General features: G+C 45.3%; 1 long non-coding RNA gene across 1 annotated transcript; it reads left to right on the top strand.

Annotated features, from left to right (window-relative positions):
- The first annotated feature begins 144 nt into the window (after positions 1–144).
- On the top strand, positions 145–19657 carry LOC147577166 (uncharacterized). Its single transcript, XR_015239980.1, has 2 exons — positions 145–1598; positions 18991–19657. It is a non-coding gene; the product is annotated as an uncharacterized LOC147577166 (long non-coding RNA).
- Positions 19658–20934: the final 1277 nt, after the last annotated feature.

Raw genomic sequence — 20934 nt, 5'->3', positions numbered from 1 at the left:
GGTCCCATTGTCCCCGGGTTCTTTTTTGCTGAGCTATTTGTTCCAAGTTCCATTCTGCTACCTAGACTGGAAATTCCACACATGCTCAGCTCAAAGGAATGTGGCTCATGCTGACCAAAGAGCTTGCCAGGAAATAGGGAACAACTTTTCATTTGTGGCTTCTTTTCATTTGTGGCTTCTTCTCTCACATCTGTGAGGCAGACTGTGCTACCGCCTGAGCTGGTCCACCAACCTTTTCCAGTTGGGGAGCAAATGTTTTCAGGTTACTTTCCCTGGGGAGCCTTGCTGACTTCCACAGGCAGCCTGGTTCCTGACCTTTAAAGGTCCAGAGACCTTTTGTTTGGTATGGTATTTGATGCCTTCTTGGTATTTCCATGATTTGTTTGTTGTTTAACCTCATTCGTTCATTCACTCGCTCATTAATTTATATAAAACATTTTTTTTAATGAGCACCTACTGTATGCCGGGCCCTATGATAGGAATTAAAGACCAGTAAGTCAGAGATAAGCCCTACCCTCACAGAGCTTACCATATGGTAATCAGCTACCAGAAACAGACACACAGGTATATGTACATACAACTATAGCCAGTGAAAACCTTGGAAGGTAGGAATGGTGTCGGGCATGAGCCTATTTCACACAGGTCTCCAGTAGTCCCTAATTTTTTCACATGAATAGGGGAATAAACAAAATATGAACTATCTAAAAGTGTTCCTTAAAATTGTTCTCTGTTGGCTTCAGAACACATACTCTGTCACATATAACAAAGAGTTTGACTTTCTCCCTCAACCTCAAGTCCCTCCTTGGCTCATCCTTGACATTAAGGCCCTTGTCAGAGAGTGAATGGACAGCAAGAGGAATGAAGTCCCAGATGCTAATGGCTAGCCAGAGATGCCTGTTTCCAGAGAGACATAAAAGCCTGCCATGTATGACCCTCCATATACACACACGCTTACCATCAAGGCTTGCTAAAAGGAGTTGGGCTCAGTAAGCCCACCCCTAATAAATCTGGTCTGTTGTTAGTTATACCACATAAAGTTGCTGCTCTTTGTTTTCGACCTACCCAAATAGTAATCTCATATGGTTCAACCTAATATATCTGAGAATATACACAAAAAGTCCATAAAGAAATGAAGAGTTTGGATCAATGAACCCACCCATCAGGTCATCTCCCTCATGTAATCTCAGGAGAGCAGGGCTGGAATGTGATACAATTGAATGGTCAGCAACCTAATCAGTTGTACTGTATGGAGAAAGCATGAAACAAGAATGAGAGAGAAGGCTGGAGAAGAGAAAGCAAAAAGAAGTAGGGTAAAGCCCAGAGGCCAGAGCTGACACTTATTTTCCACCACTGTCCAGGAAAGAGCACATGAAACTGGAGCTCATACAGATGTGCCCTGCTGTGAAGTAAAGATGACTCGCTAAGCCCCACCCTGATTTGAAAGAAATCTGCCTAGGCCAACTCTTGGGGTACACTCAGTAACCAGCCAGCTGATGGGTGATTTGGCTTTCTGATTGCTGATATTGAGAAAAGGGTGCTCCAGTTGAGGGAGGAGCATTCCAGCTATTGAAGGACTAATACCAACTGTTAATGAATACGTGAGTATCTGGTTATATACTTCAGCCTCCTATGTGTTGGATTACTGGGAGTCAGGCTTCTCCAGGCAGCTGAACCTCAGAGCACCGACTTGGCTGTGAAGCAGGTTCAGCTCTGTGGAAAATTCATCAAGGTAAAACTACCCTGGGTGACCTCTTTGAGAGCCAGTCAAGTGACTCTGACATTAAGCAAAACCTTCTGACTCATTTTGATCACAGAGTGCAAGGGATATAATTATGTTCGCAAGGCACGATCATCCTATTTCTGACCCTAACTCCGTTCCTGATCCTATTTCGTGACCCAACAAGTAGATGTGAAATTGTCTGGCCCTGGTTACCAGGCCAGTAGGTCAATGGAATTGTCATTCCTACTTGGGCTAAAAAGGGCAAGGAAAGGGTGAGGGTACGGGGAGTGCAGAGAGGTCTCCCCCGTGCTGAGGGCAAGATCTTTACTTCCTCTTCCTGCTCTTTACTTCAGGGTCAAGGGCCTACTTTCTGGAGTCAGACCTGGGTTCAAGTAGCAGCTCCGCCTCTTCCTACCTAGCAAGTCTCTTAACTCCTCTGCACCTTAGGTGTTTTCATCTGTAAAGGGGCTGATAAATACACCTGCCTGTGGAGTTGTGTGAGGACTGTATGATGGGACGAATTGAAGACCACTCAGCTCAGTGCCTGGAATTGTCAGCCCAATGAATGTTAGGTATTGTTGTTACTAAGAGTGTTCGCGTTGGGAAGCCTGGGTGTTTCAGTCGGTTAAGCAACTGACTTCGGCTCAGGTCACGATCACAGTTTGTGAGTTCAAGCCCCACGTTGGGCTCTGTGCTGACAGCTCGGAGTCTGGAGCCTGCTTCCGATTCTGTCTCCTTCTCTCTCTGCCCCTCCCCTACTTGTGCTCTGTCTCTCTCCGTCATAAATAAATAAACATTAAAAAAAAGAGTGCTCACGTTATTGCTAAGGCATGTATCATGAATTAGAGTTATATGGGGGTGTTTGCTGACTGTTCCTTTTATCTGTCCTCTTTGACCCTGCTTCTTCTTCATTACTGGGTCTTCGGTGCTATGCCTACGGAGTGCCATCCCCAGAGTAGACAATCACTGAACATTTGTTGGCTGTTAAAAATAAAGTTTCATGCTTCATGTTTGCAGTTACTATGTATGAAATCACTTAGTATTTTGGCATCTTCTCTCAAATATGATTATGTAGGTTTTTGAAAAAAATGTTTATTTATTTATTTTGCGAGAGCATTAGCACAAGCATGAGCTGGGGAGAGAGAGAAAGAGAAAGAGAGAGAGAGAGAGAGAGATAGGGAGAGAGAGAGAGAGAGAATGAGAATCCCAAGCATGCTCAGTGTGGAGCCCAACAGCAGGCTTGATCTCACGACCCTGGGATCATGACCTGAGCCGAAATCGAGAATTGAATGCTTAACTGACTGAGCCATCCAGGCGCCCCTGATCATATAGTTTTTATTCATGCTAAACTCTCTGTGCCCTCAAGATGTCTGGATCAAAATAGCCATAACAAAGTACCCTGTCTGCCTAGTGACAGACCGAGCACATCTGCTGTCCTGCTACCTGCTGTCCCACTCAGTTTTTGAGCTGGGGAGTCCCTCTCCCACTCAGCGCAAGCAGAGCAGGACTTTCCGGCCTAGGACTCCCCCGTCCGGGGTTTGAAGGTTGAGCTAGGGGTCTCCTCAGGCGAGCACTGATTAGCCTCCTGTCAAATGATTACACAGAGGAAGAAAGCATTCGATGACGATGACCCAACCTCCTGCACGGACTTAGTCCTAGATGGTATGATTCTGCCATCTGCTGCCCCAATAGTCCCTCCCCACCGGCCCCGGGGGACCGGTCCATGAGCTAAGAGGCCCTCCCTGAGGAATGCTGGAAGGATAGAAACGGGAAAACTTTTGTGAGGCTGCCTGGGACTTTCTCCCTTGTTGCTGGCAAATCTCCTTACCGGCATCTGTGGGTCTTGGCCCTGGAGGAGCAAATACCATGTCGTGTATTTGTAAACAACTATAGATTTATGTAACGATTACATGTTATATATTGAGCCTGCTGCCAAACACAGCTCCACGGAGAAGAATTCCACCTGTAAGTTCTCAGCAAAAATGGCCAAGTTAATTAAAGACTCCTAGGGGTATGGTGTCTCTTCCTCCTCTTGGCCCCCACACCCATGGCAAAGCAGCTCAGAGCCCAACCTACCGCTGCTGTCCCCGCCAAACTGCAGCAAATCTGAAGTTTTTCAAGAGTGCTTGTCATAATCTCCCCACCCGATTTCCACATCCCTGGGCCCTTCACATCTCCCAGGGTACCCCACACAAAAGGGAACCTCATTGGTGGTGGGGGGGGGGGCGGGGGTAGAAAATATGAAGCCTGAAAATCCCCTCTCTTCAATCTTCTTTTTTTTCTTCCTTAGAGAGAGGGGGCACAAGTGAGCGAGGGGCAGAGAGAGGGAGAAAGAGAGAAGCGGGGCTCAAAACTGTTAAGATCATGACCTGAGCCAAAGTCAGATGCTTAACCAACTGACTGAGCCACCCAGGCACCCCTCTTCTCTTAACTCTTGAATATGACATTTGGGACAAAATGACCTGGGTTTGCCTGACCAGCCTCAGTTGAAGTTGACTCTAAGTATGTAGCTGGACTAATAACCTTCCGGGGTCCCCCAGGATTTTCTGTGCTTTCAGTTGCTGTCCCCAGAGTCCTCTGCCCCGGCCTGCTCTTTCCTGTACTTCCTCCCTGGACCTCCATCTAGCTACCTGGCCTCCATCTAGCTCCACCCATGGGACCCGCCGCACCACTGACCCCTCTGTAGATTTGGTGGACACTGGCTTTCTTTTGAAAGATGGTAGGTTGAGTGTTTTATAGGCTTATTTTTACATAGCTTATCTCTTTCTCTAAAGGTTTAAATAGAAAGAAGGCAAAAGGAAAAATACAGGTAGGAAAGGAAGAGGCAGGGAAAGATGAGGCTAGTTCAAAAAATGCACATCCACAGGCTCTGGAAAGTTGCTTTTTAGAGGTCAGGCCAGGGCAAGTTAGGGACTGAGCTTCCTAGCAATTTTCCCAGATGACGTCACAGGAAATTTCTGTCTCAGCCACTAATGACGAAGAAGCTTTCGGGGCCATGGTTAGATTGTTGCCCCAGAACGTCACAGACTTGTGAGTCTGAGTAGTAGAAACAGTTTCATCCCCTTGCATCTAAGAAGAGTCATGCAAAGCTCCGTCAGCTCCAGCCTGTCCTGTATTTCCCCCTCTTTGGATCTTTGCAAGGCCGGTCCCTCTTCCTAGAGCGTTCTATCCCCTCCTACTCACCTGAGGAAGTCAACCTGTTCTTTTACGGCTCAGAGGAAAACCCATCCCGTCTTCACACTCCCAGATGCCCAGGTGGGGTGGAACTGCCTCTCCCCAGCAGTCTGTCTTTGCTCCTCTTAAAGCACGGATCCAAGCCTGTGCAGGTCACCTTGGCATTTGTGTCTGGCTGGCTGCAGATCTTTGGGAGGTCAGAAACAAGGGGATTTTCTTCCTGGGGCTACTTCCTGGGGGGTAGTGCTTTCTCCTAAGTATAAAATCAGTGGGAATCTTTGACCTGAAAACCTCCAGGGACACGGTGACTGGCTCAAACAGCCCCTTAAGATGGAGTAGTTCAGGACTCCATTCCTGGGAAGGAAAGGGTTAGCAGCCTCATGGGTTGCTGAGGCCTCAGGGCCTTCGCCAGGGTCCGCAGTTCTCCAGCAGGGCCTGCCGGTGGCCCTCCACATCCCTCTCACTCCTGGCCTAGGGGCCCTCTCTCCCAGGCCTGTGTCCCTGGTCCCTGCGGAAGTAGGCTTGTCCCAGGCGCTGCCCTCAGGCCCCCCTAGCTCACCTGGTCCCAAAGGGGACTACTGTGCTGTTATTCCCTTACTGCTTCTCATCCTACCCACCCAGCTGTCCTGGGCAGAATCCTAGGGTCTTGCTGGAGTCCTCCCTTAGCCTCCACCCTCTGTCCTCTCAATCACTAAATCCTGTCATTATCCTCCAAACCAGGGTGTTCTTTCTAGTTAAAAAAAAAAAAAAAAAAAATCAGATTAGGTCATCACTCCTGTATTTAAAACCATTTAATGTCTACCTACTCTCTCAGGATATAGGCTAAAATTCTTAACAGGATTTAAAAATCTTTCACCTGGCCCTTTTGAAATAACAGGATGTGTATAATCTTTTCAAAATCAACAAGAATCCTGACACAGTCTTCATTTTTCCAGCCGTCAAAGCGATTTAAGATTAATGAGGTCTGCATAACACTGATAAAAGGTGATGAACTCATCTGGGCAAAATGGGTGCGAGTTTCAAGGGGATTGTTTTTCTCCCCTCCTCTGCTCCACCTGGAACACTCTCCTTAGGCCACAGCTTGACGTGAGGGGGTTCACTAAGGCAGTCAGGGCTCAGAGGGTGGGTGGGAAGAGGGCTGGAAGAGTCACGTTGATGAGATTCCTGGTAATACCAAAGAAACCCAAGAAAGGCTCACCCCGCCCTCGGAATTCCTATTCTTTGTAGCAGAATGCAACTGTCAGAATTCTTTTAATGGCAAAAAGATTTGGAAGGAATGTAAATGCTCCACAGGAGGGGAATGGTATGTAAACTATAATTGGAATAATGTATGGTCGTTTAAGAGGAAGGTTCTGAAGGCTTTGCGGCAGCATGAAGAGACCACATATGGTGTCAGGTTAAGAGGAGTGTAGACCACTATCTGAGCCCAGAGAAGTGGTGTGGAGATGTGAGGTGGTGACAAAAACAAGGATTCTGTAGCTGAATAGAGCAGACTAGGCATTCAATTCCCATTTCCCCCACTCAGGACTTATGTGATCATTTGCAAGTTACTGAACTTCTCTAGGCTTTGGTTGGTTTCTTCTTCTTTTTATTTTAATTTTAATTTTTTTTAATTTTTTTAAATTTTATTTTTAGAGAGTGAGTGGGGGAGAGGGTCAGAGGAAGAGAGAGAATCCTAAGCAGGTTCCATGCTCAGCGTGGAGCCAAACGCAGGGCCTGATTCCACAACCCTGGGATCATGACCTGAGCTGAAATCAAGAGTTAGACACTGAAAGGACTGAGCCACCCAGGCGCCCCTCTTCTTTTTTTTAAGCATAAATAATAATATAAGCTGGATTGTCTTGAGTATTAGATGAGGTAATGCATGTAAAAGTGTCAGACAGAAATCAAATTAGGAGCTTCATAAATACTAGTTCTCTTCCCCATCTCTAAGTTGTGTGTGTATGTATATATTTTTAGTTTCATAAAAAGACGTGAAGAAAATCAATAGCAAGATTCCCAACTGTCTCAGTTACCTACTGCTGTGTAACAAACTGGCCTAACACTTAGTGGCTTAAACAACAACGCTTTCGCTCTATCTCACAATTGTCACAAAAGTCAAAGATGTGTGCAGGTCTCAGTCAGGCAATTCTTCTGTTCCAGGTGGCATGAACTGAGGGATTAGTTCAGTGGTATTCTTCTGGTGACCAGGTTGGTCTGAAGGGTTAAGATAGTGTCCTTATTCACACTAATGCTATGGTGAAGTCGACTGCAAGGCTGGGCTCCACTGGAACTACTGGCTGAGGGGGAATGAATCATAGGGAGAATAATTATAATATGCAAATGTGTGAAGCCCTGAGAGTCCGGAGCTAGTACTTCAAAATGACAAGGTGCTTTGGAGCATCAAATGAAAGAAAGCTCACATCCGCTTGGGAGGTTCTGAGAAGGCCTTCATACGGACCTCAGTGAGTGTGGGAGAGTTCTGGCCAAGTTGGAATGAAATGCATCTTAGAGGAAATAAGAAAGCACTAGCAAAGGTACCAGTGTGCGAAGACAAGGGACTCATTTGGACACGAAGGAGTAGATACATTTAGAATGAAGTATAGTCACAGGTGTTAAGTCTGAATGAGCCATGCTCTGAAGGACTTTTGAATGCCAGGGCAGGTGAGGTGCTATTTTATTTGCTAGCAGAGGGGAGGTCTCAGTTGGCCTGAGTGAAAAACTTACATTCCTAGAGGGGTCAGGCAAGGAAGATAAATGAGTCAAGTGGTCTAGGTATAAAAATAATGAACCTGGAGGCAGCCACCACTCAGCTTTGGCTCACAGTTGCCTCTCAGATACAGAGCCACTTGGCCAGAACTTTTGATTTTCCCAAGGCACAAAAACCAAGAATTATTATGTGAAATGTCTCTCTTTTAAAATATTAACAACTGGGGTGCCTGGGTGGCTTAGTTGGTTAAGCATCTGACTTCTGCTCAGGTCATGATCTCACAGCTCATGAGTTCAAGCCCTGCATCGGGCTCTGTGCTGACAGCTCAGAGCCTGAAGCCTGCTTCGGATTCTGTGTCTCCCTCTCTCTCTGCCCCTCCCTTGCTCGTGCTCTGTCTCTCGCTCAAAAATAAACAGACATTAAAAAAAAAACTGAAATGTTAACAACTAACTTAAAAACTGTGTGCAGGCTAAATAAAACTTGTCTATGGGCCAGAGGAGGCCTACGGGTGGCCATTATCCCATGGCCACTCTCCTTGGGTGTTTGTAGGGCTGAGCTGTGGTGTGCAAGAGCAGCTGGACAGAGGTGGTGGTACAAAGATCTGAGAAAGTCCAGGCCAGAGAACCTAGCTGCTTTGTCTCTCTTTCCGTCCTGGCAGAGAAGTCTGAGGGAGTTTATCTCTGAGGTGTTTGCATGGTTTTTTGGTTTTTATTTTATTTTACTAAAAAAAAAATTAACACTTATTTTTGAGAGACAGAGCATGAGCAGGGGAAGGGCAGAGAGAGAGAGGGAAACACAGAATCCGAAGCAAGCTCCAGGCTCTGAGCTGTCAACACAGAGCCCAACACGGGGCTTGAACTCATAAACTACAAGATCATAACCTGCACTGAAGTTGGACGCTTAATCAACTGAACCACTCAAGCGCCCCTGATTTTATTTTTGCCTCTTGGAATCTTCTCGACCCTAGTTTGCCAGGGAATTTTGGATTGGGCCTAGCAGCTGGTTCTTACTTTTTAGGCTTTCTAACTGAGACATCTTCTTTTATGGCCCATTCCCTTTCAACTGTTAGTGACTTTGTTCCAGGGGTGCGTCCTTGTGTAAGCATTCTGTATGTTTGTGTGTGCATGCATGCGTGTGCAGCTGTGTGTGCTTGTGTGTGTGTGAGAAAGAGTTCTTCCTTCTGAAGGATTTTCTCAAGAAAAAATAGCATACCTTCTGCACTGAGCTTTCTGAACTGGCAGGAGCTGACTGTTACAGCCTTGGGGTGGGCCACTGACTGACCTCATCAACTTGGTTGACTACCTTAGATCCAGAGATTATTAGCAAACTACGGTAGAGGAGAGTGTTCCACCACCTTGAATCTGTGCAATGGGATGATGGGTAACGTAGTGGAAAAATGCTACAGTCAGCAGAGCTAGATCAGAGTGTCTTATTTGCTAGGTGACCTTCGTCAGGTCACCTCACCTCTCTGTATTTCAGTTCCCTCATCCATAAAATATATCCAGAAATATTGACTTCCCAGGGATCGTGAGGATTCAGTGAGATCATGGATGCCAAAGTGCCTGGCACCTCATTATGCTGGATCATAGATGAGAGAGAATGAAGGTATCAGAGCTAAGGAGATGTGGATTTAAATCTTGACTCTACTACTTATAATAACAGCTACGTGAGTTCAGTAATTATTATGTGTCAGACTCTGTGCATTGTCTTTTAAAGATTTTGCAACAACTCAGCATAGATGGAGGCATGATTATTATCACCCTCACTTTACAAATAAAGAAACAGGTACAGAGAGGTTAAATAACTTGTCCAAGGCCTCCCTCCCAGGTAAGTGGTGAAGCCAGGCTATCTGATTTCAGAACCCTACATTTTCTAGCTATATGAGTTAAGATAAGCACTGTTATCTTTCCGATCCTGTTCCTATAGCTATAAAATTAGGAAATCTTTGTGAGGATTAAGAATAATGTGTATAAAATGCCTATCATAGCAAGTGCCTGGCATTTCATGGAATTTCCTGTTTTTATTAAATGCTCGGTGTTATGGTTTGAACTGTGTTCTCCCCAAAGACGGAGTCCTAACTCCCAGTACCTGTGAATAGGACCTTATTTGGAAGTGGGGTTTTTACAGATGATGAGGTTAAGATGATGAGGTCAATTAGGATGGGAGATTTGGACACACAGAGAGACACACAGGGAGCATGTCATGTGAACAGGAAATTGGGGTGATGCCAAAGATAGACAGCGAACCACCACAATCTAAAAGAGACGTGGAACAGATTCTCCCTCACAGCCCCAGAAGGTAGAAAACCTGCTGACACGTTAATTTTGGACTTTTGGCTCCAGAACTCTAAAAGAATAGTTTTCTGTTATTTTAAGCCACCCAGTTTGTGGTACTTTGTTATGGCAGCTCCAGGAAATAATGGCTTGCACGTGTTTCTTGTATCTGTATCTATCTTCCAGGTGTCTTTGGGTCTCTGGGTGCACACAGTAGCCTGCCCAGACGCGCTGGGTGCCCTGCATGTGCGGAGCCCAAAGCCTGCCTATAGACAGAGTCAGTGTAAACCATACTAGACTGAAGGAGGAGCCAAGAGAGGCTTTTAAGGTGCCCACCCGCCTGTTGTGCTCCCCTGGACTAATGTGATGTCTTCAAAACCCGTCCAGAAGAAGGTGCTTGTGAATAAACTAGCCTTCCTAAGTAAGCTAAAAGGTAAAATCTCAAATACCTTGGTGCTGGTTGGAAAAAAAACTTAGGTCAAGTCTCCCAGACCCTCATAAAACCATCTGCATGTTCTGCAGACATATGCATCCCATGCCTTGTTTTCTGCATGCAGACATTCATGTTGTCAGAGATCAGGGGATACTTTCCAGTAGAGAAGGCTGTTTAAGCAGCCTGGGTAAGCATCTCAGGCCTTTTGGGAAATCATGATGGCCTCAAGAGCATTTGGAAATGGAGAGTTGGGAGGACCTTGGGAGCCCAAGAGATTCATTGTTAAAGCTTGGAAGATAATTAGAATTGGACTGAGCTCCCCAACAGCAAGCAGGGGCCATGCGCAGCACTGCTCTTCAGGAACTCTAGAAGCAAAATTCCCTCGGGTTGATTTTCAGGAAGGTAAAGGAAGTCCCCAAACAGAAAGATTATCATGGCTATTTCAAACAGGGTGGAGAATATGAACATGCTCCCTGTTTCTGTTACCTATTTGGGTGTAATAGGCCGCCTATTTAAATTATCTATTGGTGTTTAACAAATTGCCCCAAATTTAGCACCTTAAAATAACAAATACTTATTATCTTATACAGTTTCTGGGGCATCAGGAATTTGGGATCAACTTGCCTGGTGGTTCTGGATCAGGGTCTTTTACAAAGTTGTGGTCAAGTGGTCAGCTGGGGCTGTGGTCATTTGATGGCTTGACTGGGGCTGGACGATCTGTTTCCAAGATGGCACATCACATGCAGCTGCAGTAGAAGACTTCAGTTTCTAGCTCACTGTTGTCCAAAGGCCTCAGTTCCTTATCAGGAGTGTAGGGTGACCAACCATCCTGGTTTGCTCAGGACTGAGGGGGTTTCAGAATGAGACTCTCAGTCTAAAACCAGGAAAGTCCTGGGCAACCTGGTGACAAGTTGGTCACCTTATGTAGATTTCTTTCCCTGGGGCTGCTCACAACATGAAGAGTGATCTGAGAGAGTGACTAAGACAGAAACAACAAGATCTTTTATAATCTAATCTTGGAAGTAACATAACACACATCACTTCTGCTATATTCTGTTTGTCACACAGACAAGCCCTGGTACAATGTACAAAGTGACTATACAAGGGTGTGAATATCAGAGGGTGGGGATCATTGGAGCCATCTTGGAAACTAGCTACTACATTATCCCAAAAGTCAGTGGCTTAAAGCAATCACCATTTTAGTACCTCTTATGAGTCTGTGGGTTAACAGGGCTCAGCTGGGTGGTTCTTCTGTCCCATAGGTTGTTGGTTGGAGCTGAAGTCACCTGGGGCTTAGTTGGGCTAGATTTCCAAATGACTCATTCACACGGCTGGCAGTTGGTGCTGGCTATTAGCTAGGGGCTCAGCTGAGGCTACCAACAGGAGAGTCTTGGTTCTCCTCCACAGGGCTTGGGCTAGGTTCTAATAGAATGTCCCAAGAAGAAGCATGTAAGAGGAAGGAAACGGAAGCTACCAGTCCTCCTAATGCTTGAGATCAGATCCTCAAACACGCTGTATTCTACTGGCCAAAGGAGTCACAAGAACAGCCTAGACTTAAGAAAAGGGGAACTAAACACTACTTAAAAATATATTTTTTAATCTTTAGTGTGTATTTTTGAGAGAGAGAGAGAGAGAGTGAGCAGTAAGGGGCAGAAAGAGAGGAAGACACAGAATCCAAAGCAGGCTCCAGGCTCTGGAGCACAGAGCCTGATGCGGAGCTTGAACTCACCAACCGAGAGATCATGACCTGAGCAGAAGTTGGATGCTTAACTGACTGAGCCACCCAGGTGCCCCTATTTTTTTTTTTTTTTAAGTAATCTCTATGCCCAACATGGGGCTTGAACTCATGACTCTGAGTTCAAGACTTGCATGCTCTACTGAGCCAGTCAAATGCCCAAACACTACTTCTTGATGTGAGAAACAGCATATGTTTATAGGGAGAGGAGGAATTATTAGGGGCTATCACACTCCCTAAAGATTTTACTTTTGGGTTTCTCACTGGAAAATGTACAAAATCCCGAGAGGTGGAGAGGTGCGCCAACCACTCTCAAATTCCTTGATCTATAATGTTGGCTTTATTTTTTAAAATGTTTTTTAATTAAAAAAATTATGCAAGTAACTGTGTAATGATATTCATTAATAAGAAATTAGAATATACAGATAAGCACAAGAAAATACTCCCTGTATTTCCAATACCTAAACACAATACTGTATAATTTTAGTACATAGCATCCTAGAATTCTATGCAAAAATAGTTTTATTTTACAAAAATAGAACTAGTCTGTACCTGTTTTAGAACCTGCCATTTTCATTAAAACTACAGTGTGAACATCTTTCTGGGACAGTTAACATAGAGCTACATCTGTTTAAGCTTTGTGGAGTGTTTCATTGTATATCCACCAATAAAGGTTCTTTTTTTTTTAAGTTTATTTATTTATTTTGAGGGAGAGAGGGGTGAGGAGGGGCAGAGAGAGAGGGAGAGAGGGAATCCCAGGCAATGATAGTGTGGAGCCTGATGTGGGGCTCGAACCCACAAACTGTGAGATTATGACCTGAGCTGAAGTTGTATGCTTAACTGACTGAGCCACACAGGTGCACCGCCCACACCTCCCCCCGCCCCAGTCCACCATGAAGATTCTTGATTGCAACAACAGCAACCAAATCTGGCTAACTGAATCAATAAAAGAGGAATTTTTTGTAAGGGTGTATAATAGTCCACAGAATCTATTATATGTTAGTTTAGTGTTCTATTTGCTATTGTAGTATAGCAATTCATACAACTTAGTGGAATAAAGCAATTGCTACTTTAATATGCTCATATAGTCTGTGGGTCAGGAATTCTAACAGGATACAGCAGGGATGATGTCACAATGTCTGGGACCTCAGCTGGGAAAACTCAAACTAGGAGTGAGATGAAAAGCTGGTGAAGGGGGAGGGTAATGGAATCATCTGGAAGCTTCTTCATTCACACATTTGGAGCTTTGGCTGGGATGACTTGAATCCTGGGCTGAGCTAGAACTCTTGTCCAGAGGGCCTATACATGGCCTCTCTGTATGGCTTGGCTTCCTCACAGTGTGGCAGCCTCTGGGTAATCTGACTTCTTACAGGGTGGCTCAGGAGCTAGTGTTCTACTAAGCAGGGAGAAAGCTGTGTGGCCTTTCATGACCTAGCCTTGGGAGTCACTTTCACTGTAGTCTCTTGATCTAAGTGCTCACAATCCTGCCCTGATTTGAGAGGAGGAGACATAGGCTCTCCTTGTCAATGGAAGGAATGTGACCATATTCTAAAGTCACCGTAACTAGGATAAGCTAAGCTGCTATAATAATAATTAAAAAAAAAAAGCCCAGGGGCGCCTGGGTGGCTCAGTCGGTTAAGTGTCCGACTTCAGCTCAGGTCACGATCTCACGGTCCGTGAGTTTGAGCCCCGCGTCGGGCTCTGGGCTGATGGCTCAGAGCCTGGAGCCTGCTTCGGATTCTGTGTCTCCCTCCCTCTCTCTCTGTCCCTCCCCCATTCATGCTCTGTCTCTCTCTGTCTCAAGAATAAATAAACGTTAAAAAAAAAATTTAAAAAAAAAAGCCCAACTTAGAGTGGCCTTAATGAATAAAAGTTTATTTCTCTCATATATATCAGTTCCAAGCTGAGTTGTTTAGGTCAGGGAGGCAGCTCTGTTCCACCAGACACTTGCCTATATGTCACTGGAATCTAGGCTCCACTGCCAACATGACAGTCTTGAAAATCACTAACTGTCCTTGTGCCTTTGTGGGCAAAGCCTCAGGCAGGAAAATCTCACTGGCCACACTCAGCTTACATGCTTATATGTTGTCTATATGTTGCCTTCCAGGGAGCATGAGTGGGCCTATCTGCCTTCTTTTGGCCTCTGTAGTGAACAGCAGGGGTGTTTATTTCCTGTCTTAGAGTTTCCCCCTAAGAGGGAGGATGATCAGGTCCTAGATACCCTAAGAGCAAAAACCATCCAGTAGAATATGAGTGTGTCATATTTCATTCCCTATTGATAGACATTTAGTTTGATAGCATGTTATTGTAACATGTTTTCTACAAATATCTTTGAATACTTGTAAGATTTTTTTCCCTTTTAGATAAATTCCAAGGAGTCATGTCGGTTTCTGATCTCTGCATCAGACTGGCAGGATCCCGTTGAAGACAGCAACTCTCCCTTTTCTTCAAATGACAGATGGCAACTGGGGAATTTGTATAATAAGCCTGGGAGAAAAAGTGGAGAGATCCAGCATGCACTATCCAGGGTGTCCCAGGATTAGGTGTTGGTGTGTCCATGATCATAACTCAGTCTTATTTTTGGAGCACTGCGTGAAGAGCTTCATATATACCACCTCAGTCTTCACATCAATCTGATGAGAAAGGCATTATCTTCATGTGGTAGATGGAGAAGTTTAGGTTCTAAGAGATTAAGTAATTTGTCCAAGGCCTTAGAACTAGGGTTTAATCCCAATCAGTGCTTTGAACCACTTCCTCCCTCTTGAAACATTTGATCTTGGGTTACTCCTTCTTGTAGCCCAGCTGCCATATTGTGGGAAGCCCAAGCCACGTGAAGAGGCCATGTATAGGACATTTCAGACAACAGGCCCAACTAAGCTCCCACCTGACACCAGCATCAGCCACTAGCCATGTGAGTGAGCCAGCTTGGATTCTTCAGCCCAGTTGAGCCCCCAGATGGCTGTAGCCTCAACAGACAACAGATGGAGCAGAATTGCTCAGTTGAGCTTAGTCAATCCAAAGACCAGCAAGAACTAATGAAATGGTTGTTGTGTTAAGTCACTAAGTTTTGGCAAGATTTGTTACATAGCAATGGATAACCAAAACAGGTGGGGAGTCACTCATTCTTGGAGGAGTCCCACAGAGCCTGAAGAGTGGTTTTCTGCTCTGAGGGTGTAACTGGGGTAGGGGGCTTTTGATGATCCTTGATGAGTTCATTGCACTGGATTAGGTCTGTATATAACAGTTTTCCTTGCCCTAGCTGGGAAAAACCTCACTGAGTCACAAGGCTGGGAGGAGAAACTATGTGTGAATGAGTTAACAGAAATCTGGGCAAGATTCCCAAAGTAAATAATGTTGATTCTCAGCACAAGGAAGGCATTGCTTAACGCTGCTAAAACTTGCATAAATAGTCATTGCTTTATGACTGATCTGCTATATTTCAAAATTTCAAAAAAGTAACCATAATAACCATCATTAAAAAAAAATAACAGCACTTGGAAACGCTTAAACACTGTGCACAGTTTCTGAGGGGCCTAAGAGGGTCCTTATCCTTTGAACTTCATAGTCTTGTGGGAAAGAAGTGGTGCCAATATGACCTTTGGGTAGCCCCAGTTGGCGCTTGGATCTCAAAGCAAAATCCAATGCCTCTCTTCCACTTAAAGAGCAAAGGAGAAAGTCACCACAGTTCAGCGAGATAGTAGCTGTTTGGCCTCATTAACTTAGGCATTTACCCTCGGCTCCCTTACCTCTCAGCCCTTTCTAGTCTAGTGGCTCTCAAACAGGGGGACATCAAAATACATCTGGAAGTATGTAAAAAAAAAAAAATGCAAATACTAGGGTTCCTCTGAAAAAGATTCCCATTCTGTAAGTCTGGGGTGGGAATCCCAGAATTTTCATTTTCATGAGAACCAGATGATTTTTGCACAGATGGGCCCCATATGCATCTGGAAGAGGGCTGCAACCTCAGGGCTTCCATAAAAGCATGGAATGGAGATGGGGTGAGTCTTCTCTAAGCCAAACCTCTGAGGACCTGGATGGATCTGGGAAGCAGGTCAAGATGGGATCTTTGGATTCTAAGCCAGGAAGGATCCAACAAACCTATCTGGAGCAACAGGTTTCACACTGTTCTTTTTTAGAGCCCTAGGATTTTAGAGGTGCCATCACCTCACCCTGACAGTTTCTCTTTAATCTTGTTTTGTTATGGTAGGGTTCCAAGAAAGATTTCATTATAAATAGTTTTTTTTTTAATGTATATTTATTTGTGAGAGAGAGACAGAGACAGAGACAGAGAGTGAGTGGGGGGAGGGGCAGAGAGAGAGGGAGACACAGAATCCGAAGCAGGTTCCAGGTTCTGCGCTGTCAGCACAGAGCCCGATGCGGGGCTCGAACTCACAAACTGAACTGTGAGATCATGAGCCAGGGTCAGACACTTAACTGACTGAGCCACCCAAGCGCCCCCCTCCTTTCCTTTAAAATAAAAACTTAATGTTTATTTATTTTTGAGAGACAGAGAGACAGAACACGAGCCAGGAGGGGCAGAGACAGAGGGACACCCAGAATATGAAGCAGGCTCCAGGCTCTGAGCTGTCAGCACAGAGCCTGACGCGGGGCTCAAACTCACAAACTGAACCATGAGATCATAACCTGAGCCAAAGTCAGACACTTAACCAACTGAACCACCCCAGGTGCCCAGAAGAAATAGTTTTATCACTAAATGCCCTCCCTGCTTAAAAAAGTTCCCACGTTGGTGAGATCGAAGAGCAAACAGAACCTTCAAACATCTATCGTGGGAATGGAAAATGGTACAACCACTGTGGAAAATAGTTCAGGGTTCCTCAGTCACTTAAGCATACAATTATCATATGTCTCAGTCTGCTCGGGCTTCTATAACAAAATGCCATAGACTAGGTGGCTTAAATAACAGACATTTATTTCTCACTGTTCTGGAGGCTAGGATTCTGAGATCAGGGCTAGGTTCTTGGTGAGGACCCACTATTTGGCTTGCACTTGGCTGCCTCTCATGGTATCCTCACATAGGGGTTGGGAAGGAGCTCTAATCTCTTCCTCTTTTTGTAAGGTGCTAATCCCATGATGGGGGCCTCACTCTCATGACCTCACCTAAACCTAATTACCTCCCACAGGCCCCACCTCCAAATACCATCACATTTACTGGGACTTAGACCTTCTTTTGGGAGGACACAAATATTTGGTCCATCATATCATGTGGCCCAGCAATTCTACTCCTGGATATATACCCTAAAGAATTCAAAACAGATTCCCAAGCAGATTCTTGTACACAAACGTTCGAATGTTTGACTATTCACAATAGCCACAAGGTGGAAACAACCCAAAAGTCCATCAATTGATGAGTAGATAAAAAGTAGTACATCTGTACAATGGAATATTATTTAGCCATAAAAAGAAATGAAGTGCTGATAAACATGAATGAACCTTGCGAACATTGTGCTAAGTGAAAGAAGCCAAGTCAGGAAAGGCCATGTTATTGTATGATTCCATTTGTATGAAATGTCCAGAACAGGCAAGTCTGCAGGGGCAGAAAGAAGATTAGTGGTTGCCAGGGACTGGAGGGTGGGGGATAATGGGGGGTTAAGCAGGGCATAACCTGCTTAATAGGTACGGGCTTCTTTTTGGGGTGAGGAAGATGCCTTGCAACTAGAGAGTGGTGATGGTTGCACAACACAGGGAATGTGCCAGATGTCAGCAACCACAAATTTTATGTTACATGAATTTTATTGCAAGAAGAAGAAACAAATCCCAATCAACAGATTTAGACCAGCCGTCTCGTTTTTTGCGGACAAGGAAGCTGAGGTCAGAAAAGGGGAATGACCTGGTGAAATCACCCAACCTGTAGGGGGTGCAGCCACGCTGTTGACCTTCGGCCTGCCACAGCAGGCTGCTTCTCTTCCTCAGCACACTTGCTGCTGTCCTGAGCTGAAGATTCAGATGCATGCCACCCCATAGTTTCTGCAGCCAGGCCCCCTGCGTCCCATGCAGAGGTCCATCTTCCCTACCCGCAGAGCTCGGCCGGCCTTCCTTCTGGCTACTTCCAGGGCCTGCTCTGTGCGAGGGTGTCAGTGAAAGACAAACCCGTGCCCAGCATACTTGAGCAAATCTTCCCAAAGGCTTCACCCCCAGCTGCTGACTTCTGACTGGGTCTATAAGGGTCGGGTGGATTGGATTCCTTACATTGCAGACATTGCTCAGTTTCCCAAACTCCAGCTGAGTCGTCTGAGGAGCTGCCGGTGGTGGTCCTGGGGCTGGCTAGGATTAATCCCAGCCACATGCATGTGTGTGCAGTTGGCTCTCCTCTCTGGTTGTGGGACCACATGCATCTGTCACATGGCAAATGCTTAACGAAGGTTCACCCGTGCTAGTGTTCCTGTCTTGGGGTCAACCCGGGACTGTCTTTTTCATTTTAGTTCAGGGTTCAGAAAAAGCCCTGAGTTTCCTCGGTGTCCCTGAGAATAAAAGACTCAAGGTAAGCTTGTATGTGAAGTGAGAGTCATTTCCTCTGGTCACTGAGATGGAATTATTCACCATTCTGGAAGTGACAACAGAAGACGGTAACTTATTTGCATTCATCTGCATTATGTGCGAATGTTGGAGGTCAGGTCTTCTGGAACAATGCCTCCAGCCCCTTCCCTAGTGTCTCAGAAAATTACTAAGTCTTTTGGTTTGTCCCAGATCCTGACCTTTCCTCATATCTCTTAGTTATGGCCTCCAAACTTATCATGGATTTTTAAGAAAGTGCATTAGCATACAAAGGGGCAATTGCAGAACTCTAGTGAGTTCTAGTGGCTCTGGAAATTTACTGAACACAACAGTTGAAAAACCTGGCTGAGAAGGGAAACTTAGCCCTGCCCACTTTCGTCCAGGACCTGCTTCAGGATGGGAATGCGGAGGGCGGATTTCCTCAGGCCTGACAAGGTGATTCTCTTCTTTCAGGCTCGGAAGATTATCTAACACCTGAAATTTGTACTTGGAGATTGGCTTCACGCAGCAGGGATGAATGGGGACACTAAGGAAGACTGCAGAGCAGCAGTGGCTGCAGTTTCTAAACTGCCATTTGGGACAAAGTGGCAAAGGAGAAAATTTTTGCAATGCTGTGGTTGAGAGTGAATATTTAGAACTCAAGGCTGAGGGTGACCTTGGTGGTTGTGTGTGGTTTCTGCACTGTGGGGACAGATGCCTCATTTATGGATGCAGACTTCGTCCAGCTGGGAAAGGTCTCCCAGGACAGGGAAGTTGAGGAAATGCTGCAGTCTCCATTTCTCATTGGTGATTTCAAAGTGTACAACCCTGCTCAATGCTCTGAGAAGTCCTGCAGGAAAGGAACCTGCTTTAGGGTTTTTGACCCTGTGTTTCCCAAAGTTATTTGACCTCAGAATTCTTTTTCCCTCTTCATAACCCTCATTTATACTCTGTGAAAGCCACTTTTCCAACAACCCACTTGGAAAATGCTATCCCAATGTCCAGAGGAACTGGTTCTCACCCTTAATGCCTCACGGTGAGCAGTGATGGGGATATTCTGGCAGGACACATGATGTGGAATCCTGCTGTGATAAACCAGGAAATAAAATTGTGTATTGTGCCTGTTGGGCCCCTTCCCATACTGAGATATTGTGATTCTCTCTGCAACAGTAACAAAACCACTGACATGTACTCAGTGGTGTGGACTAGGAGCTTTTCCTACGTCATCCGTGTAATCCTCATCAACTCTATTACCCCCATTTTGCCAGTGAGGAAATTGAGAGCCAGAGAGGTTATGTGAGGAGGTTACTGAGTCACATCAGTAGCAGAGCTAAGATTGAAGCTGAGGATGGTGGGACTCCACACTGGCATTCTCCCCTCAAACACCGATGGTGGGAATAGAAAAAGTTGCAGTTGCTGTGGAAAATAGTTGGGCGATTCCTTAATAAGTTAACCATGGAATTACCATGTCTTAGTTTTCTCAGGCTGTGTATAACTAAATACCACAGACTGGGAGGCTTAACCGATGATATTTATTTCTCACATTTCTGGAGGCTAGGAAGTCTAAGATCAGGGCTGGGTTCTGGGTGAGGGCCCTCTTCTGGCTTGCAGATGGCCACCTCTCATTGCGTCCTGCCTGTGTCATGCCACAAGTTGCATTTTTGAGGCACTATTTCCAGAGTGTCTGATTCCCATCAGGAACTTTTTTGGACATTGGAAAATTCACTCACCTTAGGGTATTTTGTTTTCCTCCTCCCTGGATTTTATTTCTCCTGGATTTGAAATACAGCTCTGATATTTACTGGTTGTGTGACCTTGCTAGGCCTCAGTTTTATCATCTGTAAAATAGGATAATAATCTCATTTGCCTCCTTCTGAACTTTTCTTCTTTTACTTTTTCCTTTCCTCCTTCCTTCTCCCTTAATTTCTTTCTCCCTTGTTTTATTTTTCTGTTTTTCCATAAACCCTAACCTCTGGTGTTAATTTTCCCCTGGAAGAGCCTTGAAACCCCACCGTGGATCCTCCCTAAAGTGGCTTGAGAGGTACTGATGGTTTGTCAATAACAGAGCAAGAGAGAAGCAGCTGCTGATTAATTCCATGCCAGCCAGTACATTCTGTGCTCTGCATCTAGAATAGGGCAGTTTCCAAGGTGACCGCGACTAGTGTGTGAGGACAAGGTGAGGGCCTGGAATTATGAGCTGCCAAACTCGTAAAGAACACAGGCTTCCTCTGAGCCACTCGTGGCCCGCTGCTCGCCAACCAATTTAGCAACCGACTTGCGGCAAAGTATTCCCACAATGTTTAGTGATCAGTGCATCTATAAATAGGATTGTAAGAACAATTTGGATAGATGCTAATATATGGGTTCAGTCTCTGAGTGACTAAACCTTGAGTTGTTTTGACCTCAGAGAGCCATCAA

The sequence above is a fragment of the Puma concolor genome, chromosome C2, assembly GCF_028749965.1.
Source record: "Puma concolor isolate L17-30 chromosome C2, mPumCon1.1.hap2, whole genome shotgun sequence".
Taxonomy (NCBI): domain Eukaryota; kingdom Metazoa; phylum Chordata; class Mammalia; order Carnivora; family Felidae; genus Puma; species Puma concolor.
This window is presented reverse-complemented; position numbering and strand designations above follow the sequence as displayed.